This window comes from Lithobates pipiens, unplaced genomic scaffold, assembly GCF_037356315.1.
Source record: "Lithobates pipiens isolate NorthernLeopardFrog02 unplaced genomic scaffold, aLitPip1_a1.2 Scaffold_22, whole genome shotgun sequence".
In the NCBI taxonomy this organism is placed as follows: Eukaryota; Metazoa; Chordata; class Amphibia; order Anura; family Ranidae; genus Lithobates; species Lithobates pipiens.
The window spans coordinates 1,386,508-1,412,283 of record NW_027507784.1 but is presented as its reverse complement, the minus strand read 5'-3'; the positions used below and the strand labels follow the sequence as shown (position 1 = coordinate 1,412,283).

Below are 25,776 nucleotides of genomic sequence, written 5' to 3'. Positions count from 1 at the left end.
ATATGATGGTGGACTTCTTTACCACCGTCTATAAACATACCGGTCACCCCGGGATCTTTGGTTATATATGATGGTGGACTTCTTTACCACCGTCTATAAACATACCGGTCACCCCGGGATCTCTGGTTATATATGATGGTGGACTTCTCTACCACTGTCTATAAACATACCGGTCACCCCGGGATCTCTGGTTATACATGATGGTGGACTTCTCTACCACCGTCTATAAACATGCCGGTCACCCCGGGATCTCTGGTTATATATGATGGTGGACTTCTCTACCACCGTCTACAAACATACCGGTCACCCCGGGATCTCTGGTTATACATGATGGTGGACTTCTCTACCACCGTCTATAAACATACCGGTCACCCCGGGATCTCTGGTTATATATGATGGTGGACTTCTCTACCACCGTCTACAAACATACCGGTCACCCCGGGATCTCTGGTTATATATCATGGTGGACTTCTCTACCACTGTCTATAAACATACCGATCACCCCGGGATCTCTGGTTATATATCATGGTGGACTTCTCTACCTCTGTCTATAAACATGCCGGTCACCCCGGGATCTCTGGTTACATATGATGGTGGACTTCTCTACCACCGTCTATAAACATGCCGGTCACCCCGGGATCTCTGGTTACATATGATGGTGGACTTCTCTACCACCGTCTATAAACATACCGGTCACCCCGAGATCTCTGGTTATATATGATGGTGGACTTCTCTACCACCGTCTATAAACATACCGGTCACCCCGGGATCTCTGGTTATATATGATGGTGGACTTCTCTACCACCGTCTACAAACATACCGGTCACCCCGGGATCTCTGGTTATATATCATGGTGGACTTCTCTACCACCGTCTATAAACATGCCGGTCACCCCGGGATCTCTGGTTACATATGATGGTGGACTTCTCTACCACCGTCTATAAACATGCCGGTCACCCCGGGATCTCTGGTTACATATGATGGTGGACTTCTCTACCACCGTCTATAAACATACCGGTCATCCCGGGATCTCTGGTTACATATGATGGTGGACTTCTCTACCTCTGTCTATAAACATACCGGTCACCCCGGGATCTCTGGTTATATATGATGGTGGACTTCTCTACCTCTGTCTATAAACATACCGGTCACCCCGGGATCTCTGGTTACATATGATGGTGGACTTCTCTACCACCGTCTATAAACATACCGGTCACCCCGGGATCTCTGGTTATATATGATGGTGGACTTCTCTACCACCATCTATAAACATACCGGTCACCCCGGGATCTCTGGTTATATATGATGGTGGACTTCTCTACCACTGTCTATAAACATACCGGTCACCCCGGGATCTCTGGTTGTATATGATGGTGGACTTCTCTACCACCGTCTATAAACATACCGGTCACCCCGGGATCTCTGGTTACATATGATGGTGGACTTCTCTACCACCATCTATAAACATACCGGTCACCCCGGGATCTCTGGTTATATATGATGGTGGACTTCTCTACCACTGTCTATAAACATACCGGTCACCCCGGGATCTCTGGTTGTATATGATGGTGGACTTCTCTACCACCGTCTATAAACATACCGGTCACCCCGGGATCTCTGGTTATATATGATGGTGGACTTCTCTACCACCGTCTATAAACATACCGGTCACCCCGGGATCTCTGGTTATATATGATGGTGGACTTCTCTACCACCGTCTATAAACATACCGGTCACCCCGGGATCTCTGGTTATATATGATGGTGGACTTCTCTACCTCTGTCTATAAACATACCGGTCACCCCGAGATCTCTGGTTATATATGATGGTGGACTTCTCTACCACCGTCTATAAACATACCGGTCACCCCGGGATCTCTGGTTATATATGATGGTGGACTTCTCTACCTCTGTCTATAAACATACCGGTCACCCCGAGATCTCTGGGTATATATGATGGTGGACTTCTCTACCACCGTCTATAAACATACCGGTCACCCCGGGATCTCTGATTATATATGATGGTGGACTTCTCTACCACTGTCTATAAACATACCGGTCACCCGGGGATCTCTGGTTACATATGATGGTGGACTTCTCTACCACTGTCTATAAACATACCGGTCACCCCGGGATCTCTGGTTACATATGATGGTGGACTTCTCTACCACTGTCTATAAACATACCGGTCACCCCGGGATCTCTGGTTATATATCATGGTGGACTTCTCTACCACCGTCTATAAACATACCGGTCACCCCGGGGATCTCTGGTTATATATGATGGTGGACTTCTCTACCACCGTCTATAAACATACCGGTCACCCCGGGATCTCTGGTTATATATGATGGTGGACTTCTCTACCTCTGTCTATAAACATACCGGTCACCCCGGGATCTCTGGGTATATATGATGGTGGACTTCTCTACCACCGTCTATAAACATACCGGTCACCCCGGGATCTCTGGTTATATATGATGGTGGACTTCTCTACCACTGCCTATAAACATACCGGTCACCCCGGGATCTCTGGTTATATATGATGGTGGACTTCTCTACCACCATCTATAAACATACCGGTCACCCCGGGATCTCTGGTTATATATGATGGTGGACTTCTCTACCACCGTCTATAAACATACCGGTCACCCCGGGATCTCTGGTTATATATCATGGTGGACTTCTCTACCACCGTCTATAAACATACCGGTCACCCCGGGATCTCTGGTTATATATGATGGTGGACTTCTCTACCACCGTCTATAAACATACCGGTCACCCCGGGATCTCTGGTTATATATGATGGTGGACTTCTCTACCACCGTCTATAAACATACCGGTCACCCCGGGATCTCTGGTTATATATCATGGTGGACTTCTCTACCACCGTCTATAAACATACCGGTCACCCCGGGGATCTCTGGTTATATATGATGGTGGACTTCTCTACCACCATCTATAAACATACCGGTCACCCCGGGATCTCTGGTTATATATCATGGTGGACTTTTCTCCACCACCATCTATAAACATACCAGTAAACCCAGGATCTCTAGTTATGTGTGGAGGAGAACTTCTCCACCACCGTCTATAAAGATATCGATCTTCCTGGGATTGCTGGTTATGTATGAAGGCGGACCTCTCTACCACCATCTATAAACATTCCGGTCACCTCGGGATTGCTGGGTGTGTGAACAAGGTGATTCCTGTACCACTGTGTATAAACATACGGGTCACCCCGGGATCTCTGGTTGTGTGGAGGAGGACTTCTCTGCCACCATCTATAAGCATACCTGTCACCCCCCCCCCCCCCCCCCCGGGATTGCTGATTATATGTGGAGGTGGACCTCCTTATCTCAGGGAAGAACAATCTTATCAAGGTCCACTTACTGTTTCCGCCATGATTGTGTGGAGGTGTCCATAGGCTGGACCTGGTCTGCCTAATGTACAGTATATGTGGATAGTGGTGTAGCGAAGACTCCGATACACATCAGTAAATCCACACAAGAGTTATTTGTTAAAACAGCCTACAGCTCCAAACACAATGACCATTCTTGTGTGTCTCAGCCTTCATTGTAGCCATGAGAAAGGCCGAGAGAGGCCGAAAATGTGTGAGCGTGACAATCGTGTTTGGAGTTTTATGCCATTTAATGAATTAACTTTTGTACACAGCTTTGTGCCGGTATCTTCCCATATCACTTTATGGTGATCGGGAGCTGTCACCGAGCACCATGGTGGCCTGAGTGGAAGGAGGAGGTAGAGGTGTCTTCTGATGGATAGGGTGGATTATGGTGTCATTTAGTTTCTATGCCTTTCACAAATAAAGGTGGACTTCTCTTCCACCATCTATAGACCTACTGGTCACTTGGGGATTGCTGGTTATGTATGGAGGAACACCAGAGTAGCCTAAGTGTAAGGAGGAGGTAGAGGTGTCTTCTGATAGGGCCATTATGGTGTCATAAAGAGGTGGACTTGTTTTCCAAGGTCTATAGACATACTGGTCACCCTGGGATTGCTGTGTGGAGGAGCACCAGGATGGCCTAAGTGTAAGGAGGAGGTAGAGGTGTCTTCTAATAGATAGGGCCATTATGGTGTCATTAGTTAATTCCTAACAAGAGGTGGACTTGTTTTCCAAGGTCTATAGACCTACTGGTCACCTGGGGATTGCTGGTTATGTATGGAGGAGCATCAGGATGGCCTAAGTGGAAGGAGGAGGTGGAGGTGTCTTCTGATAGGGCCATTATGGTGTGATTAGTTCACTTCTGAGCCATTCACAAATACTAAAACATGGGATTGGGTGTGTATGGTGACTTCTCAGTTAGCCAGTACAACCAGTTTTCTGAGCAGCCATGTGTAGGAGGTCTAGTTGGATACATTCTACAGTTGTACATCTTAGGCGATGGTTCTAAGTCAAGCATGGCGATCCTCGGCGCCTCAGATGTTTTGAAACTACATTTCCCTTGATGCTCAACTACACTGCAGAGTGCCAGAGCATCATGGGAAATGTTGTCCCAAAACATCTGGGGTGCCAAGGTTCTCCATCACTGTTCTAAGTATATGGGAAAGCTCTTCGAAGAGGATCCATCTCAGTCTAAACAACTCCCGGGAATTACTTGGGGTCATCCTCCCCGTGTAAGGGGCCTGCTAAGCATATATGTGTAGGCCCGCGATGCGGAGCGTAAGCTGACTGCCGCCGACGGGTTTCACTGGTGTGGCTTGTTAATAGCAGTCAGATGCACCTAGTCCTGGATATGACTTCCGTAAGGCCAACATGGAGGGACCAGGACAGGGAAGAGAGCTTCATCCTGATGCGTTTCAGAACAATCTCCCTCCCTTCATCAGGAGTACAATTACAGCGGCACCTCAGTCTTCCTGATGAAGTGTCCATAGGAAGGGTTCTTTCATGTTCTTGCATCATATGGAAGTCATATCCAGGACCAGTTTCATCTGACTGCTATCAACAAGCAGCATTGGTGGAAGTAAAAAGTGCCCCCCCACCCCCCAAGCTAAAAAATCACATTACATGCTGATTTCCAAACCTCTCCCAGTCCTCTGTAAACTGAACCATTTTGTTTTTACTTATAATTTTCAGATGGTTACTTCCTGGTTTCCCTGAGGCACTGGTGACGCAACACCAGTCTTACAGATGTGAGGTGACGCCACGAACGTCAGAGTGAGAGCAATATTTCACGATTGACTCTAAACTGATCATCTGTCAGGGCTTTTAAAGCGTCACCTGTGTGGACTATTTTAGGTACCGTAGTTTGTTGCCGTTTCTCTGGGGGCACGCAATTTTAGCTCTTGATATGTTTGGTATCTATTTACTCGATGTAACGCCATCTTTTATATAAATTCAAAAAAGGGGGGGGGCGAGATAAAAAAAAAAATTTAGTCTATTGTTTTCTAGAAAATCAGATTTTTCAATAAACGCAAATATTGTGTGACATAAATTTTTTTTACCGGCCACTATTATATTCTCCGGGGGGCTCTTCTTTCAGAAAATATATCAGGTTTGGTCATTTTCTAGAAAAAAAAATGCTGATAACATAAAAAATTACAAAGGTGGCCCAGAAGAATAGATAAGGAAGGGGCCTCCATATTCCTATTCGTTGTTTTACACATAACAGTCACCAGGTGAGGATCTCTATTTCTCGGGGGTTCATCACACTGAGAGGGTTGGTTCCTGTATACTCTCTCTCTCTTTTGGATATTTTTCGGGTTGGTTGCAGTAGGGGGGTTATCTGCTCTATGTACGGGTTTTCGTGGCACCAAGGATATACTATGAGAATCCATCAAAATCTGGAGCCCCAACACCCCCTGACCCAACGACTGGAATATTGTACGTGAGGATGTGTACTGATGGCGGGAAGTGAAAGTAGGAAAGGTGAACGATCGGTATGTCTGGCTCAGCCAATCAGCTGCTGTACATACGGGAAGAAAGTGGAGCACGGCCTAGTTTTCTCTATACGTGTTTCAGGAAGGAAATCTGTGTGATCGTCTATCTCTCTCGGGAACGGTGATTGAACGAGGCTTACGGTATCACTTTTTGTGTGCCGTCATAATCCGGTGCATTTTCGGGGTGGGTGACTACAAAGACCCCTTACAGACAGGATGACATCAAAACAAAAGAGATATAAACTTTAGTCATTTAAAGAGGTAGATTCACTAAATGTGAATGTTTGGAAAAGGACAGTGAGTTCAGTTGAGCAGCCCGATGAATTCTAATTGGATAGACAGTGGTGAGTCTGTAGACTCCCTCCACCCCAAGAGATGGATTTCCTCTGGAAGATTGTTGTCTTCTGCTATTCCCATCCCTCCCCCATAGGCCTTGCCTAATACAAAGGTGATTGTAGAAAAACGTTTGTGTTTCATAAGCCGGATCGCATGTTCACAGCTATCAGAAATGAATAGGTGGCTCCACTTCTTCTTGAGTTTTTCCTGCCCCCTTCTCCCTCCAGTAGTAGCTCCACTTCTTCTCGAGGTCTTCCTCAGTTTTTCCTGCCTCCTTCTTCTTCTTCCAGTAGTAGCTCCACTACTTCCTGCCCCCTCATTTCTCCAGTAGTAGCTCCACTTCTTCCTGCCCCCTCATTTCTTCAGTAGTAGCTCCACTTCTCCCTGCCCCCTCATTTCTCCAGTAGTAGCTTCACTTCTTCCTTCCCCCAGTAGTAGTTCTGCTTCTTCCTGAGTTCTTCCTTCCCTCAGTAGTAGTTCTACTTCTTCCTGAGTTCTTCCTGCCCCCTCCTTTCTCCAATAGTAGCTCCACTTCTTCCTGCCCCCTCATTCCCCCAGTAGTAGCTCCACTTCTTCCTGCCCCCTCGTTCTTCCAGTAGTAGCTCCTCCTCTTCTTCCTGAGTTCTTCCTTCCCCCTCCTTCCTCCAGTAGTAGCTCCTCTTCTTCCTGCCCCCTCGTTCCTTCCAGTAGTAGCTCCTCCTCTTCTTCCTGAGTTCTTCCTTCCCCCTCCTTCCTCCAGTAGTAGCTCCTCTTCTTCCTGCCCCCTCGTTCCTTCCAGTAGTAGCTCCACTTCTGCCTGAGTTCTTCCTGCCCCTCCTTTCTCCAGTAGTAGTTCTACTTCTTCCTGAGTTCTTCCTTCCTCCAGTAGTAGCTCCACTTCTTCCTGAGTTCTTCCTGCCCCCTCCTTTCTCCAATAGTAGCTCCACTTCTTCCTGCCCCCTCGTTCTTCCAGTAGTAGCTTCACTTCTTCCTGCCCCCTCGTTCTTCCAGTAGTAGCTCCTCTTCTTGCTGCCCCCTCGTTCTTCCAGTAGTAGCTTCTCTTCTTCCTGCCCCCTCTTTCTTCCAGTAGTAGCTCCACTTCTTCCTGCCCCCTCGTTCTTCCAGTAGTAGCTCCACTTCTTCCTGCCCCCTCGTTCTTCCAGTAGTAGCTCCTCTTCTTCCTGAGTTCTTCCTTCCCCCTCCTTCCTCCAGTAGTAGCTCCTCTTCTTCCTGCCCCCTCGTTTCCCCAGTAGTAGCTCCTCTTCTTCCTGCCCCCTCGTTCCTTCCAGTAGTAGCTCCACTTCTGCCTGAGTTCTTCCTGCCCCCTCCTTTCTCCAGTAGTAGTTCTGCTTCTTCCTGAGTTCTTCCTTCCTCCAGTAGTAGCTCCACTTCTTCCTGAGTTCTTCCTGCCCCCTCCTTTCTCCAATAGTAGCTCCACTTCTTCCTGCCCTCTCGTTCCCCCAGTAGTAGCTCCTCTTCTTTCTGCCCCCTCGTTCTTCCAGTAGTAGCTCCTCTTCTTCCTGAGTTCTTCCTTCCCCCCTCCTTCCTCCAGTAGTAGCTCCTCTTCTTCCTGCCCCCTCGTTCCCCCAGTAGTAGCTCCACTTCTTGCTACCCCCTCGTTCGCCCAGTAGTAGCTCCACTTCTTCCTGCCCCCTCGTTCTTCCAGTAGTAGCTCCTCTTCTTGCTGCCCCCTTGTTTCTCCAGTAGTAGCTCCTCTTCTTCCTGCCCCCTCGTTCTTCCAGTAGTAGCTCCACTTCTTCCTGAGTTCTTCCTGCCCCCTCCTTTCTCCAGTAGTAGCTCCACTTCTTCCTGCCCCCTCGTTTCTCCAGTAGTAGCTCCTCTTCTTCCTGCCCCCTCGTTTCTCCAGTAGTAGCTCCTCTTCTTCCTGCCCCCTCCTTTCTCCAGTAGTAGCTCCACTTCTTGCTACCCCCTCGTTCCCCCAGTAGTAGCTCCACTTCTTCCTGCCCCCTCGTTCTTCCAGTAGTAGCTCCTCTTCTTGCTGCCCCCTTGTTTCTCCAGTAGTAGCTCCTCTTCTTCCTGCCCCCTCGTTCTTCCAGTAGTAGCTCCACTTCTTCCTGAGTTCTTCCTGCCCCCTCCTTTCTCCAGTAGTAGCTCCTCTTCTTCCTGCCCCCTCGTTCTTCCAGTAGTAGCTCCTCTTCTTCCTTCCCCCCTCCTTTCTCCAGTAGTAGCTCCTCTTCTTCCTGCCCCCTCGTTCTTCCAGTAGTAGCTCCACTTCTTCCTGAGTTCTTCCTGCCCCCTCCTTTCTCCAGTAGTAGCTCCACTTCTTCCTGCCCCCTCGTTTCTCCAGTAGTAGCTCCTCTTCTTCCTGCCCCCTCCTTTCTCCAGTAGTAGCTCCTCTTCTTCCTGCCCCCTCGTTCTTCCAGTAGTAGCTCCTCTTCTTCCTTCCCCCCTCCTTTCTCCAGTAGTAGCTCCTCTTCTTCCTGCCCCCTCGTTCCCCCAGTAGTAGCTCCACTTCTTGCTACCCCCTCGTTCCCCCAGTAGTAGCTCCACTTCTTCCTGCCCCCTCATTATTCCAGTAGTAGCTCAACTTCTTCCTGCCCCCTCGTTCTTCCAGTAGTAGCTCCTCTTCTTCCTGCCCCCTCATTCTTCCAGTAGTAGCTCCTCTTCTTCCTGAGTTCTTCTTTCCCCCCTCCTTCCTCCAGTAGTAGCTCCTCTTCTTCCTGCCCCCTCGTTCCCCCAGTAGTAGCTCCACTTCTTGCTGCCCCCTTGTTTCTCCAGTAGTAGCTCCTCTTCTTCCTGCCCCCTCGTTCTTCCAGTAGTAGCTCCACTTCTTCCTGAGTTCTTCCTGCCCCCTCCTTTCTCCAGTAGTAGCTCCACTTCTTCCTGCCCCCTCGTTTCTCCAGTAGTAGCTCCTCTTCTTCCTGCCCCCTCGTTTCTCCAGTAGTAGCTCCTCTTCTTCCTGCCCCCTCCTTTCTCCAGTAGTAGCTCCACTTCTTGCTACCCCCTCGTTCCCCCAGTAGTAGCTCCACTTCTTCCTGCCCCCTCGTTCTTCCAGTAGTAGCTCCTCTTCTTGCTGCCCCCTTGTTTCTCCAGTAGTAGCTCCTCTTCTTCCTGCCCCCTCGTTCTTCCAGTAGTAGCTCCACTTCTTCCTGAGTTCTTCCTGCCCCCTCCTTTCTCCAGTAGTAGCTCCACTTCTTCCTGCCCCCTCGTTTCTCCAGTAGTAGCTCCTCTTCTTCCTGCCCCCTCGTTTCTCCAGTAGTAGCTCCTCTTCTTCCTGCCCCCTCCTTTCTCCAGTAGTAGCTCCACTTCTTGCTACCCCCTCGTTCCCCCAGTAGTAGCTCCACTTCTTCCTGCCCCCTCGTTCTTCCAGTAGTAGCTCCTCTTCTTGCTGCCCCCTTGTTTCTCCAGTAGTAGCTCCTCTTCTTCCTGCCCCCTCGTTCTTCCAGTAGTAGCTCCACTTCTTCCTGAGTTCTTCCTGCCCCCTCCTTTCTCCAGTAGTAGCTCCTCTTCTTCCTGCCCCCTCGTTCTTCCAGTAGTAGCTCCTCTTCTTCCTTCCCCCCTCCTTTCTCCAGTAGTAGCTCCTCTTCTTCCTGCCCCCTCGTTCTTCCAGTAGTAGCTCCACTTCTTCCTGAGTTCTTCCTGCCCCCTCCTTTCTCCAGTAGTAGCTCCACTTCTTCCTGCCCCCTCGTTTCTCCAGTAGTAGCTCCTCTTCTTCCTGCCCCCTCCTTTCTCCAGTAGTAGCTCCTCTTCTTCCTGCCCCCTCGTTCTTCCAGTAGTAGCTCCTCTTCTTCCTTCCCCCCTCCTTTCTCCAGTAGTAGCTCCTCTTCTTCCTGCCCCCTCGTTCCCCCAGTAGTAGCTCCACTTCTTGCTACCCCCTCGTTCCCCCAGTAGTAGCTCCACTTCTTCCTGCCCCCTCATTATTCCAGTAGTAGCTCAACTTCTTCCTGCCCCCTCGTTCTTCCAGTAGTAGCTCCTCTTCTTCCTGCCCCCTCATTCTTCCAGTAGTAGCTCCTCTTCTTCCTGAGTTCTTCTTTCCCCCCTCCTTCCTCCAGTAGTAGCTCCTCTTCTTCCTGCCCCCTCGTTCCCCCAGTAGTAGCTCCACTTCTTGCTACCCCCTCGTTCCCCCAGTAGTAGCTCCACTTCTTCCTGCCCCCTCGTTCTTCCAGTAGTAGCTCCTCTTCTTGCTGCCCCCTTGTTTCTCCAGTAGTAGCTCCTCTTCTTCCTGCCCCCTCGTTCTTCCAGTAGTAGCTCCACTTCTTCCTGAGTTCTTCCTGCCCCCTCCTTTCTCCAGTAGTAGCTCCACTTCTTCCTGCCCCCTCGTTTCTCCAGTAGTAGCTCCTCTTCTTCCTGCCCCCTCCTTTCTCCAGTAGTAGCTCCTCTTCTTCCTGCCCCCTCGTTCTTCCAGTAGTAGCTCCTCTTCTTCCTTCCCCCCTCCTTTCTCCAGTAGTAGCTCCACTTCTTGCTGCCCCCTCGTTCCCCCAGTAGTAGCTCCACTTCTTCCTGCCTCCTCGTTCTTCCAGTAGTAGCTCCTCTTCTTGCTGCCCCCTCCTTTCTCCAGTAGTAGCTCCTCTTCTTCCTGCCCCCTCGTTCTTCCAGTAGTAGCTCCACTTCTTCCTGAGTTCTTCCTGCCCCCTCCTTTCTCCAGTAGTAGCTCCTCTTCTTCCTGCCCCCTCGTTCTTCCAGTAGTAGCTCCACTTCTTCCTGAGTTCTTCCTGCCCCCTCCTTTCTCCAGTAGTAGCTCCTCTTCTTCCTGCCCCCTCGTTCTTCCAGTAGTAGCTCCACTTCTTCCTGAGTTCTTCCTGCCCCCTCCTTTCTCCAGTAGTAGCTCCACTTCTTCCTGCCCCCTCGTTTCTCCAGTAGTAGCTCCTCTTCTTCCTGCCCCCTCCTTTCTCCAGTAGTAGCTCCTCTTCTTCCTGCCCCCTCGTTCCCCCAGTAGTAGCTCCTCTTCTTCCTGCCCCCTCGTTCCCCCAGTAGTAGCTCCTCTTCTTCCTGCCCCCTCGTTCTTCCAGTAGTAGCTCCTTTTCTTCCTGCCCCCTCGTTCCCCCAGTAGTAGCTCCTCTTCTTCCTGCCCCCTCGTTCCCCCAGTAGTAGCTCCTCTTCTTCCTGCCCCCTCGTTCTTCCAGTAGTAGCTCCTTTTCTTCCTGCCCCCTCGTTCCCCCAGTAGTAGCTCCTCTTCTTCCTGCCCCCTCGTTCCCCCAGTAGTAGTTCCACTTCTTCCTGCCCCCTCGTTTCTCCAGTAGTAGCTCCTCTTCTTCCTGCCCCCTCGTTCCCCCAGTAGTAGCTCCTCTTCTTCCTGCCCCCTCGTTCCCCCAGTAGTAGCTCCACTTCTTCCTGCCCCCTCGTTTCTCCAGTAGTAGCTCCTCTTCTTCCTGCCCCCTCGTTCCCCCAGTAGTAGCTCCTCTTCTTCCTGCCCCCTCGTTCTTCCAGTAGTAGCTCCTTTTCTTCCTGCCCCCTTGTTCCCCCAGTAGTAGCTCCACTTCTTCCTGCCCCCTCGTTCTTCCAGTAGTAGCTTCTCTTCTTCCTGAGTTCTTCCTTCCCCCTCCTTTCTCCAGTAGTAGCTCCACTTCTTCCTGCCCCCTCCTCCCTCCAGTAGTAACCCCACTTCTTCCTCAGTTCTTTCTGCCCCTCCTTCCTCGAGTAATAGCCCCACTTCGGTCGGAGTTCTCCCTGCACCCATCCCTGATCAGAGCTCTCGTATGGTTGTAAAAAATGACTCAGAGCAATCCGTATGCAAAGTATCTTCTCTATTTTACATGTATAATTCTAACTTTGAGTACTGAATGAATGAATGACTTGTATAGCGCTACCTATACCAACTGAATTGCCTCAGGGCGCTTTTTCTTGCCACCAGAGTCCATCTGCAGCTATTTATGCGGTCCTATAACCTGTAGAGTCCTGACACACTTACAACATTCACATACACATATTATGGCCAATTTTTTTGGAAAGGGTCTAATTAACCTACCAGCATGTCTTTGTAGTGTGGGAGGAAACCGGAGTACCCGGAGGAAACCCACACAGGCAAAGGGAGAACATGCAAACTCCAGGCAGATAGTGTTGTGGTCGGGATTTGAACCAGCGACCCTTCTTACTGCTAGGTGAAAGTGCTAACCACTACACCACTGTGCTGCCCACTACTGTACACACCTCATCCTCCTCTCCATTCCTCTCGGTCCTACATATATGATGTCATCTCAGAGTAATTTGAAGACCTCACACTCCTCTCCATCTTACCTATTCAGCCTCATCTCCTTTTATTCCCTGAACACTGGCACCGTCTCTGATCCTCCTCATGGTTAATACTCCTTTACTTTGGTTCTCGTAGGGGGTGTTTCTTTCCTCTGCTGACCTTCCATCTTTGTAGCTGAGAACTTTCTTTGGCTGACAAAGTTTTTTGCCTTGACCTTCTCCTGGTATTATCCTCTGAATTGCTACGTGACCTTTCAACATCTTCCGGGAAATGACCCGAAAACCCTCCGTAGAAGTAATGAAACATTGGAATCGCACCTTCTGTGACACGTGAGGCTGACCACAGATACCAGAGATGACTCCGATCCCTTCATCGGGAAATGTAAAGCCTGAAGAAGAGAACCAAGTCATCCCAAATCTTTACTAACTTAAGTTATCCAGTAGAGGGGGGTGGCGTATACCCCACACCTTCTGCCAACATGGGTAGTTTCCTGATTCCATTTCTTGGTTATTGGTCGTCTTAGTTTTCTATGACCATCTTAATGTACAGCGATATACAATATATACAGTGCAGGGATGGGTGGTAGGACCTCCTGAATTCCTGGACTTGCGAGTAGTAGTTGGTAACATTCATTTGTTCTGTAAAGATGAAGTGACTTGGAGAAGCTACAAAGCCACATGTCTTCATCACAGGACGAGTCAGATGAGTGTCACCATTACTAGCTGTACCGTGACCAAGATGAGTGTCACCATTACTAGCTGTACCGTGACCAAGATGAGTGTCACCATTACTAGCTGTACCGTGACCGGGATGAGTGTCACCATTACTAGCTGTACCGTGACCGGGATGAGTGTCACCATTACTAGCTGTACCATGACCGGGATGAGTGTCACCATTACTAGCTGGACCGTGACCAAGATGAGTGTCACCATTACTAGCTGTACCGTGACCGGGATGAGTGTCACCATTACTAGCTGGACCGTGACCAAGATGAGTGTCGCCATTACTAGCTGTACCGTGACCAAGATGAGTGTCACCATTACTAGCTGTACCGTGACCAAGATGAGTGTCACCATTACTAGCTGTACCGTGACCGGGATGAGTGTCACCATTACTAGCTGTACCGTGACCGGGATGAGTGTCACCATTACTAGCTGTACCATGACCGGGATGAGTGTCACCATTACTAGCTGGACCGTGACCAAGATGAGTGTCACCATTACTAGCTGTACCGTGACCGGGATGAGTGTCACCATTACTAGCTGGACCGTGACCAAGATGAGTGTCGCCATTACTAGCTGTACCGTGACCGGGATGAATGTCGTCATTACTAGCTGTACCGTGACCGGGATGAGTGTCACCATTACTAGCTGTACCGTGACCGGGATGAGTGTCACCATTACTAGCTGGACCGTGACCAAGATGAGTGTCACCATTACTAGCTGTACCATGACCGGGATGAGTGTCACCATTACTAGCTGTACCGTGACCGGGATGAGTGTCACCATTACTAGCTGGACCGTGACCAAGATGAGTGTCGCCATTACTAGCTGTACCGTGACCGGGATGAATGTCGCCATTACTAGCTGTACCGTGACCGGGATGAGTGTCACCATTACTAGCTGTACCGTGACCGGGATGAGTGTCACCATTACTAGCTGTACCGTGACCGGGATGAGTGTCACCATTACTAGCTGTACCGTGACCGGGATGAATGTCACCATTACTAGCTGTACCGGGATGAATGTCACCATTACTAGCTGTACTGTGACGGGGATGAGTGTCACCATTACTAGCTGTACCGTGACCGGGATGAGTGTCACCATTACTAGCTGTACCATGACCAGGATGAGTGTCACCATTACTAGCTGGACCGTGACCGGGATGAGTGTCACCATTACTAGCTGTACCGTGACCGGGATGAATGTCGTCATTACTAGCTGTACCGTGACCGGGATGAGTGTCACCATTACTAGCTGTACCGTGACCAAGATGAGTGTCACCATTACTAGCTGGACCGTGACCAAGATGAGTGTCGCCATTACTAGCTGTACCATGACCGGGATGAGTGTCACCATTACTAGCTGTACCGTGACCGGGATGAGTGTCACCATTACTAGCTGGACCGTGACCGGGATGAGTGTCGCCATTACTAGCTGTACCGTGACCGGGATGAATGTCGCCATTACTAGCTGTACCGTGACCGGGATGAGTGTCGCCATTACTAGCTGTACCGTGACCGGGATGAGTGTCACCATTACTAGCTGTACCGTGACCGGGATGAGTGTCACCATTACTAGCTGTACCGTGACCGGGATGAATGTCACCATTACTAGCTGTACCGTGACCAGGATGAGTGTCACCATTACTAGCTGTACCGTGACCGGGATGAATGTCACCATTACTAGCTGTACTGTGACGGGGATGAGTGTCACCATTACTAGCTGTACCGTGACCGGGATGAATGTCACCATTACTAGCTGTACTGTGACGGGGATGAGTGTCACCATTACTAGCTGTACTGTGACCGGGATGAGTGTCACCATTACTAGCTGTACCATGACCAGGATGAGTGTCACCATTACTAGCTGGACCGTGACCGGGATGAGTGTCACCATTACTAGCTGTACCGTGACCGGGATGAGTGTCGCCATTACTAGCTGTACCGTGACCGGGATGAATGTCACCATTACTAGCTGTACCGTGACCGGGATGAGTGTCACCATTACTAGCTGTACCGTGACCGGGATGAGTGTCACCATTACTAGCTGGACCATGACCGGGATGAGTGTCACCATTACTAGCTGTACCGTGACCGGGATGAGTGTCACCATTACTAGCTGTACCGTGACCGGGATGAGTGTCGCCATTACTAGCTGTACCGTGACCGGGATGAGTGTCGCCATTACTAGCTGTACCGTGACCGGGATGAGTGTCACCATTACTAGCTGTACCGTGACCGGGATGAGTGTCGCCATTACTAGCTGTACCGTGACCGGGATGAGTGTCACCATTACTAGCTGTACCGTGACCGGGATGAGTGTCGCCATTACTAGCTGTACCGTGACTGGGATGAGTGTCACCATTACTAGCTGTACTGTGACGGGGATGAGTGTCGCCATTACTAGCTGTACCGTGACCGGGATGAGTTGTCGCCATTACTAGCTGTACCGTGACCGGGATGAGTGTCACCATTACTAGCTGTACTGTGACCGGGATGAGTGTCACCATTACTAGCTGTACCGTGACCGGGATGAGTGTCGCCATTACTAGCTGTACCGTGACTGGGATGAGTGTCGCCATTACTAGCTGTACCGTGACCGGGATGAGTGTCACCATTACTAGCTGTACCGTGACCGGGATGAGTGTCGCCATTACTAGCTGTACCGTGACCGGGATGAGTGTCGCCATTACTAGCTGGGACGCTTCTCGGACATATTCCCAGAACTCCTCAGATGTATATTGGTGAGGTTCACGTCTGCCCCATATCGTGTCATTAATAGGTTAATAAAGGAGTTTAAAGTCCTTAGAAGCTTTGAGACCTGGGCCTATAAGGAGCTCGGAATGGTAATCTCTTTAGTAGTGACCTGAATAGCGGGGACCTGCCAGCACTGTGAAGGCACGGCTCTGCCGTTGGGATGGGGTGTCCCGGGACAATGGGATGGTGCGGATCTGGGGGAAGGGGACACCCCCAGTCTATGTTCTCTGGTCCCGTACTGTGGGGCCCCACCACTGATTTCCCAGGTACAGCCGGGCGGTTTTTGTCGTAGTCGGCTTGAGCGGCTCCTGAAAGCTGAGCTTGTTCCTCTGTCATTGGACAGAGTCCCTAGTTATCTGCAGAGATGTAGGGGGGGGGGAGGGGGGAGGGGATCTGCTTACTCAGCACCCACACTACAGTCCCGGCTACTGGATGCTTTCCTTGACCTTATACTGGTATTGTACTCTGAATGGAGACCTTTCCACATCTTCCCGAAAACCATCCATATTAATAATGAGATATCGGGATCACACCATCTGTGAAACGTGAGGCTCACCCCACAGATACAAGATTCGGGATAACTCAGATCCCTTCATCAGGATCTATACATCGGGAAATGTAAAGCCTGAAGAACCGAGTCATCCCAAAATCTTTTATCTTTAGTAACTTTAAGTTATCCGGTAGAGGGGATCACATGTACTCCACGTGAAGAGATCGCTAATGTCCTGAAACTCGCAGAAAGTGACTGAGAAATAAACCAGCTTTGTATCCTCTCATTCCTGGAATAGGAACCTGGGTGATTGACGGCTAAAAGGGTACAGCCGCCCCAATCACAGCAGAAACGGATCACCCCAATATTAGTACAGCGCAGGAAGACCTGAGCAGGTTGGCCGACCTCGGTGATGTCACATCTGATAGGGGCAGTTTGGGAGTGCGCAGACAATGCTGCGGGTAAGGCCTTAGTGAATAAAGTTGGCCGTACCGTCCCAGTCCCTGTCCGGTTGTGTCATCGCCCCGTCCAGGCTGATGGAGCCGTGCTACCCTAGGTGTCACAGTCCGGGGTCAGGCTCAGGAACCAGTAGCTATAGCAGTAGAGAGGCAGATAAGTATACAAGCAGGTCACCCGAGGTGCGGGGTCTCAGCACTAACTGGTCTTCACCAGAGCTCCTGATGGTGAAGATGGTTTTGCTGTGTGTTAGTACCAGGTTGCAGTCCTCAGGATCGCCCCCACCAGGAGGTGAGCACGCCGGGGTCCAGGAGCAGATATAGCAGGTTGAGATCAATCAGAAACATAGCCGAGGACCAAGCGAAAGGTTGGTCTCGAGTGGTAGTAAAGATATGAACAGCAGAAGAAGCGACAAGAGAGATATCGGCACAATAATCTGGCAAACAGGAAGTGCAGAGTCATGGCTTAAATAAGAAGTTCATGGAAGGAGCAAAGGGTTCAAGGTTCAGAAGAAAACCAGGTGCAAGGCAAAGATCGTTCAAGGAATTGTCCAGGAAGCTGTCCAGCATCCTAGATGGCTCTACAAGAAGAAACCCTGCCAGACACAGTAGAGGTTGCAGAACCAGACCTGGGTCCTGACCCTAGGCCTGATTGCCCCTCACACCACCAGGCACACTTTTCATTGACCCGGAGGGGGGGGAGGTCCCTCCCCATTCTATGTAGAAAAAGGGAAGGAAGTAACCCTGCCACTGACTTGGCCATTCAAATTTGGCCACGTAATGGCGAAAAGCGCATCACCTCCGCATCAAAGATGTCAGGGAATGCAGAGTTTTGAGTAGCTGAATGTAAAGGCATATCCCCGATTCTCCTTGTTCCCACCTCTAGAGGTTCCCTAGTGATGACCGAGGCCACCCATCACATTAATGGTCAAGCACAATTTTAAAAGAAAAGTTAAGATTTGCTTGTAACCTCAGCTGCCAGGTCTGGTGGTCAGAGCTGGGGGGGGGTTAGTGGTGGTGGTGGTGGGGTTGAAGAAGGTCAGGTGTGGTGACAGCGGAGGAATATGCAGGCATGGTTATAGGGGAGTCAGTGTGTAGACGCGGTAGGGGGTGAGGTGCGGTGGTGAGAGAATGTCTGAGAGCGAGGAGGTGAGAGCGAGGCGGTGGCGGAGGGGAGGGGGGGATAGGGTTCAGATGCCATGGTGCAAAGGTGAGAGACGGGATGAGCAGGCAGGTGAAAGTGGATGGGTCAGGATGGGAGGGGGTACAGCAGTGAAGGGGGCATGCAGATGGAAGATAGGGTTTAACACAGATGTGGTAAGAATCAGGAGGAACTGGGGGTCGGGCACCCTGGTGGGGTGGGCAGGCCTGCAGGTTAGTTTGATGAGATGGGTTGGCAGCCATGCTGATATATGTAGTATACTGCATTATCTGTAAATTAAAAATTCCCCAATTATTCATAAAGAAGAAAAAAACTTTTATTCTCTGGAAAAATTTTATTTTTCTGGAATAAGTAAACCGGAAGCTGGGCTGGGAGTGTTCTGGAAGATGTGGCTCTGGAGTCTGAGCCCCTTTTATCGGCCTTGGTGGGCAGCTTAGAGGTCATGGCTGCTCTCTGTCCCAGGTACAGGCTCCTTAACTCCAATCTCATTATGTGCTTACACAGATAACCTTCCTGAAGTACGTCAGCACACAAACTCACTTTCACCCCCCCAACCCCCACCGCTGAACACCTTCTGGCTGCTCGCAGGAGATTTAGGTCGGAGGACATTGCTTAGTCAGCTTCTTGTAGCCCAATACCGCTGACACAGAAGAAGGGAATGTGGAGGAACATGGCAGCTTCAGCAATGGTGTGTGGTGGGCAGGCAGCGATCATAGTCTGGTCAGCCCACCAATTACTCAAGCACTGAGAGGTGGGGGAACATGGCAGCTTCCGCCATGAAGTGTGGTGGACTGGTAGCAATTGTAGTCTGGTCAGCCAACCGCTTCCTCAAGCACTGGGAGGTGGAGGAACATGGCAGCTTCCGCCATGAAGTGTGGTGGACTGGTAGCAACCGTAGTCTGGTCAGCCAACCGCTTCCTCAAGCACTGGGAGGTGGGGGAACATGGCAACTTCCGCCTTATTGTGTGGTGGACAGGCAGCGATCGTAGTCTGGTCAGCAAACTGTTTACTCGATCACTGGGGGGTGGAGGAACGTGTCGGCTTCCGCCATGAAGGTTGGTGGACAGACAGTAACTGTAGTTTGGTCATCTGACCTTCTACGCATGGGCTAGGGGGTTGGGAAACATGGCAGCTTCAGTTGTGGTGTGGGGGAGACAGGTTACAGTTGTGGCTCTATCAATCAACTATTTACTCAAGAATGAAGATTTTGAAGGAACGTGGCAGCTTCCGCCTTGGTGTGTGGTGGACAGTCAGTCATTTTTAGCTCCGTCATTTGACCTTTTACACATAAACGGGGAGATGGGGGGAACATGGCGGTCATGCTGCGTTTGTACCTCCAGTCAGCCAACCATTTACTCATGAGCTGAGAGGTGGAAGAACGTGGTCTATTGTTTATGGAGGACAGGCTGTGATTGTAGCTTGGTCAGATGATCATTTACCCAAGAACCGGTAGGCAGCTTTGGTGGACAGGTTGTCACTGTTGCTCAGTCAGTCGACAGTTTATTCATGAATGGAGAGGGGGTGACTTGGCACACCACATACAGCTTTTGGTGAATAGCTGTCACCTTCCCAGCCATGGGCAAACATTGGTATCTCCCTGATGTGCACGCCTTGTGTCAATAGCTCGCTCCCAGCCAGTTCAGCTTACTATTGTGTGTGGATACATGTAAATATGGTCTCTGGTGAGGTGTTTGTGCAGTGATGAAGGTATGACAACCTGCCAGGTCCAGATTTGGAGCTCAGCGTGAATTTGTTTAGTTTATCATGATGACATTGGAAAGTTCCTGGTGTAAAAATATTACTCCACCCAGAACTATTTTAGCAATTGATAGATAAAAACGCGGGCTCCTTATATCAGATGGGGTGATGAGGTCTCTGCAGATTTCCCTGGAGAATATAACAAGAGTGGCAGTGATTCCGTCCCTTCACGGCCTTCCGGACTCCGTCCCTCCGCGGCCTTTCGGACTCTGTCCCTTCGCGGCCTTCCGGACTCTGTCCCTTCGCGGCCTTCCGGACTCTGTCCCTTCGCGGCCTTCCGGACTCCGTCCCTCCGCGGCCTTTCGGACTCCGTCCCTCCGCGGCCTTTCGGACTCCGTCCCTCCGCGGCCTTTCGGACTCCGTCCCTCCGCGGCCTTTCGGGCTCCGTCCCTCCGCGGCCTTTCGGGCTCCGTCCCTCCGCGGCCTTTCGGGCTCCGTCCCTCCGCGGCCTTTCGGGCTCCGTCCCTCCGCGGCCTTTCGGACTCCGTCCCTCCGCGGCCTTTCGGACTCCGTCCCTCCGCGGCCTTTCGGACTCCGTCCCTCCTCGGCCTTTCGGACTCCGTCCCTCCGCGGCCTTTCGGACTCCGTCCCTCCGCGGCCTTTCGGACTCCGTCCCTCCGCAGCCTTTCGGGCTCCGTCCCTCCACGGCCTTCCGGACTCCGTCCCTCCTCGGCCTTCCGGGCTCTATCCCGAACTGAGATATCACTCTGACGTCTCTCCTGTGTTGTATGTTCTTTGGCTGCCCCGTGTTACAATCTTGAACTCCATTCGCCCTCCAGGAACATTCAGAAGTGACTTTGCAGGTTTGAGTCTCTGTGGCCACGTCACGGTAGCGGAATTGTTGTGTAGGGAGTGCTGCTGTATGTCAGACGGTAGATATTACACATAAAGTGACGTATCACAGCCTGGAATGTTATACTGCTGCACGGTGTGGAGTCGCACGTGGATTTCCTGGGTGTAGTCCGCGCGGGTATCTCCAGCATGCAGGAATTATTATTATACGGGATTTATATGGTGCCAACCGATTGTGCAGCGCTTAACAACATTGGGGCAGACAGTACAGCTACAATACAATTCAATACAGGAGGGGTCAGAGGGCCCTGCTCATTAGAGCTTACAATCTAGAATTACCATTTACAATCATGAGAAGAGCATTACAAAGAACACGGGGCTACCATGCGACAGTTACCCTCCATGGAGTAACCCAAGAGTATCCCCCCCCCCCAAATCATCACTCTGTGTCATATAAAGCACAACACGAGAGTCATCCCACCACCAGGACAGAACACGGGGCCACTGAAGAGTTCTCCCTAAATCTTCTAAAAGAATGCATAGATGGAGGCAGCCAGGTGCTCATTAGCGATGTCACTTCCTCTGTTCCTCTGTCACCCGGACTTTATTGTCTGAGTGTTCAATCCTCATTAGTAATTATACTGAACCATTTACTGACACGTCAGACCTGGTGTACCGGACTTACCAGCCCAGATCCGGTGTTGGGGCACGTCTCCCAATGGAGGGACAACAGTCTGTAGATACGGTTATCGATATGGCAGTTAGGATGTGATGGAAGTTCTGATGGTGACTCTTATCAGGAATACAGAACCAACGTGAAGACGGAGAGTTCCTCATTTATAGAAGAAATGCAAATAAAACCTCTTATAAATAGAAGCGTTTCCCTCCAGGTGACTTCACTGCTTCTCATCTCTGCTGATTCATAGTGTGTGCACAGGGAGGGGATGGAAGTGACAGTTCACCGAGTTCCGGGACTGGCAAAGATCCACCAGACCAACAATACTGTTCATACAGTGTGATCCCAATCCGTGTACCCGACCCGTGTACCCGATCCGTGAACCTGACCCGTGCAGTGCGCGTTCCAACCTGTGTACTGATGGTTCACAACCTTCTCACCTCAGATCACCCCAATACTACACCTTCACGTCCAATTCCTGAACCTTGATACCTCAGACCACCCCCAATTCCTGAACCTTCTCACCTCAGATCACCCCCCCAATTCTTACACATACTAATCACCCCCAATTCCTGAACGTTCACACCTTAGATCACCCCCAATTCCTGAATCTTCTCACCTCAGATCGTACCAAATTTATATACTTTCACATCTCAGTTCCTACACCTTCACTCCTCAGATAACCCTTGGCCCCTGTACACACGGTCGGAGATTTCGACAACCAAATCCGTCGGATTTTGTCCGTCGGATCTTGTCCGAAACTGTTGCATACACACAGTCGGACTAAGTTGTCAAAAAATCCAATCATTCAGAACGTGATGACGTAATTTCGTTACGATGGGACTACGTTCAGGCTAGTAGCCAATAGTTTTTTTTTTTTTTTTAATCAATCGATTTTTATTGATTTTTTAAAAGTAAAGCATATAGAAAGTACATTGTACAATAAATTTCAAATACGCGTAGACACAAGAACAATAAGGAGATAAAATAAATAAATAAATAAATAAATTATATATATATATTTTCCAGATATTCTTAAAGACGTTTAGTTCACGTAATAAGATATTAATAATAGAGTATGTACATAAAATCATAAAGTTAATTAATACAAATATTTTAATTGTATAAGTGAAAAATATTAGCCTCCCTTAAACATCTCTATGAATACTCAGCCGTGTCCTAGGGGAGGGAAATGTTGCCAATATTAAGCATTGTGGACATATAGAGCTAAAAATTAACCAAAAATAATGAAACCAGAAATTGAAAACTCAGTAAAGTATGCCTAAATATTGTTTAAGATTTTTTCAGAAAATCTGCGGATTTTGACCATCCCTCCCAAGGTGACCACCTACATTTTTCTTTTGGTAAATTACCTGCAATGGAGGCCATCATTAATTCATAGTTGTAGTGTAGGGATACTGTATCTAAAAGTTGATAGACAGTTGGAGGAGTTGTAGATTTCCATAATCTGGTTATGGACAGTCTGGCTGCCAGTAAGACGTGTGTCATTACATGACGAAAAGGGTATGGTATGTTTTCTATAGTTAGGTTTAATATCGCTAACTCAGGTAGAAGTGGAATCTGCATTTGAGTTATGTCTGTTAATATAAGAAAAACATTTTTCCAGAACTCTTGGAGTTTGTCGCAACTCCAAAAAATATGATACATATCGCCTTTAGCGGAATTACATCTCCAACATAAATCCGACAAAGATGAATTAAAGGATGTTAGTCTTGATGGCGTCAAATACCATCTAAGTGAAATTTTTTGAGTAAGTTCCCATAGTGCTGAGCTTTTAGTAGTTTTATAGATACTTTTAAGTGCTTGTTCCCATTGTTGATCCGTAAAGGATTTTTGTAGATCATTTTCCCAATGTGAATGAGAAGTGGATTTCGTAAATATACTTTTGAGGTGTAAGATATTGTAAATTAAGGAGATTCCTTTTTTATGAGTTAAGGAGGAATTAAGAAATTTCCATATTGTTGGCGAGATATTGTATAGAGGAAGTTTGATTTTGTTGAGGCAATTTTGTATTAGGGTATATGTAGATATATCTGAATGAAGTAAATTAAATTGTTTTTGTAGCTCAGAAAAGGATTGTATTTGTGTACCTGTAATAAGTTGGTTAATATGATTAATGCCTTTTTGAATCCAATGATGAAGAGATAGATCATATGATAGATGATGTAAGGATTCGATAGGAATCGTCATTTGGGGTATACTAGATTCACAATGAATTTCTTGATTTAACAATTTCCAAGCTTTGGTCGTGGCAATCATGGTGGGAGGTAAATCTTTGGGTATTTTAGTCCCTAATGGAGTGCTTAGAAGCCAGTTCTTTAGACCAGGACTTAATAGAAAGGTATGTTCGATGTTACTCCAGAGTTTACTTGGAGGGTTTTGGAACCATTCTTTAGATTGATCAATTATTGCTGCTATATAGTAATCTTCGAAATCAATAGAGCCTGACCCACCCGCCAATTTGTGATTTCTTAATTTGGAATGAGCACATCTGTAGCCAATAGTTTTGATGTAGGAGTTTGATCTGAGCATGCGTGGCACTTGGTCCAATCAAAATTCTCTACACATGATCGGAGTACCAGTTGGTCGGAAAATATTTCCAACAAGTTGGAAAATTGGGTCCGAAGGAATCAGTCCGAAGCATACCACACACAGTCGGATTATCCAACGACACGGTCCGATAGGACACATTCCGACGGATTCTCCGACCGTGTGTACAAGGGCTAAGTCCTGCACCTTCACACCTCTGGTCACTCCCAATTACTCCACCTTTACCCCTCAGATCACTTCCAATTCCTGAACCTTCACAACTCAGATTACCCCTGATTACTACACCTTCATACCTCAGAACACCACAATTCCTGCACCTCCACACCTCTGATCACGCTCAATTCCTCGACCTTCACCCCTCAGATCACCCCAATTCCTGAAACTTCACACCTCAGTTTACCCCCAATTCATAGACCTTCACACCTCAGATCACCCCAGTCCCTCCACCTTTACTCCTCACATCACCCCCCAATTCCTGCACTTTCACACCTCAGATCGCCCCAGTTCCTGCACCTTCATACCTCATATCGTCCCAATTAAGGCACCTTCACACCTCAGATCAGCAGTTCCTACAACTTCATATCTCAGGACAGCCTAATTCCTGCATCTTCACACCTCACATCAGTCCCAGTTCCTGCAACCTCAGAGAAGGAAGAGGGCAGGTGGGTGGGCTTCTTCACATAATGTCTAGAGGCAAGCTGTCATTTGTACTGGGTGCAGGGACAGCGCCTGAACATCAGTTACATCATGCAGGCCTCTCTGAAACATCATGGAGGTAGGTGGGCTGTAGGGACAGAGGGTCAGGCCCCAGTTCAACCCCAATTGCTGCACCTTCATTCTTTGGATCAGTCCCAATTCCTGCACCTCCACACCTCAGTTTTGTTCCAGTTCCCACACCTTTACATTTCAGATAGTCCCTAATTCCTGCACCTCCACACATCAGATCAGCTCAATTTCCTGCACCCTCATGCATCAGATCACCCCCCATTCCTGAAAGTTCTCATTTTCATTGGTATTGGGAGGAGGGCCGGCACCTGAGCGTATTTAACGTCATGGTGGTGGATATGCAGTAGGCACAGAGCAGAGGCCAGGCATTGTAATTGACAGTCTAGTAAGTTGTCAGTTATAGCCAATGGCAGTAGTGCTGTAGTTGTAGGTAGAAGGGGCCCACAGGGGGATTCTCCAGTCTCCTAAAGGGCCACTCTGAGCCTGCATATGTAACAATCTTCTGGGTGCCACAAAAAATTTGATTGAGTGTCCATACTGGCACATGTGCCTTAGGCTGCCTATCCCCGCTCTAGGTGGTCATATTGAGCAAAGCTTCCATCCATGGTTATGTTTAGGCTAATAGAGACCTACCTGCAGCCCACCATCCACGGAGAAGTGACCAGCTCCAAAATAAGGATGGAACCAGGGGTTTTTGTGTGTTTTTTTTCTAGATAGAGCAGGTTGTTGGGGAGATATACAGTCACCTCCCGTCCCAGAGACATTCATAATCCTTTCTTGCTTTATCCATAGAAATGGTTACACTTTACCTTCTATTATATTAGATGGTCCAGTGATTCTCAACCAGGGTTCCTCCAGAGGTTGTAGGGGTTCCTTCAGCATTGGGCAATTTCTACCTCTCGGATAAGTTCCCACTCACACCGTTGATCTTTTTAGCTCTCTGTAAGAAGGTAATTCTTCCCAATGACCACAAGTGTAAGGACCGTTCTTCCCAATGACCACAAGTGTGAGGACCATTCATCCCAATGACCACAAGTGTAAGGACCGTTCTTCCCAATGACCACAAGTGTGAGGACCATTCATCCCAATGACCACAAGTGTAAGGACCATTCTTCCCAATGACCACAAGTGTGAGGACCATTCTTCTCAATGACCACAAGTGTGAGGACCATTCTTCCCACTGACCACAAGTGTAAGGACCATTCTTCCCAATGACCACAAGTGTAAGGACCATTCTTCCCAATGACCATCACACTAATGTATCATGAGTTGTAGACTTCAATTTTTTAGGAGGGGTTTTCCTGAGGC

At 49.1% G+C, this 25,776-nt stretch overlaps 1 protein-coding gene across 1 annotated transcript in view; it reads left to right on the top strand.

Annotated features, from left to right (window-relative positions):
- The window catches only part of PAQR4 (progestin and adipoQ receptor family member 4), a 64,346-nt gene that overhangs the window by 32,082 nt on the left and 6,488 nt on the right, over positions 1-25,776 (top strand). The gene's annotated exons all lie outside the window — the stretch shown is intronic.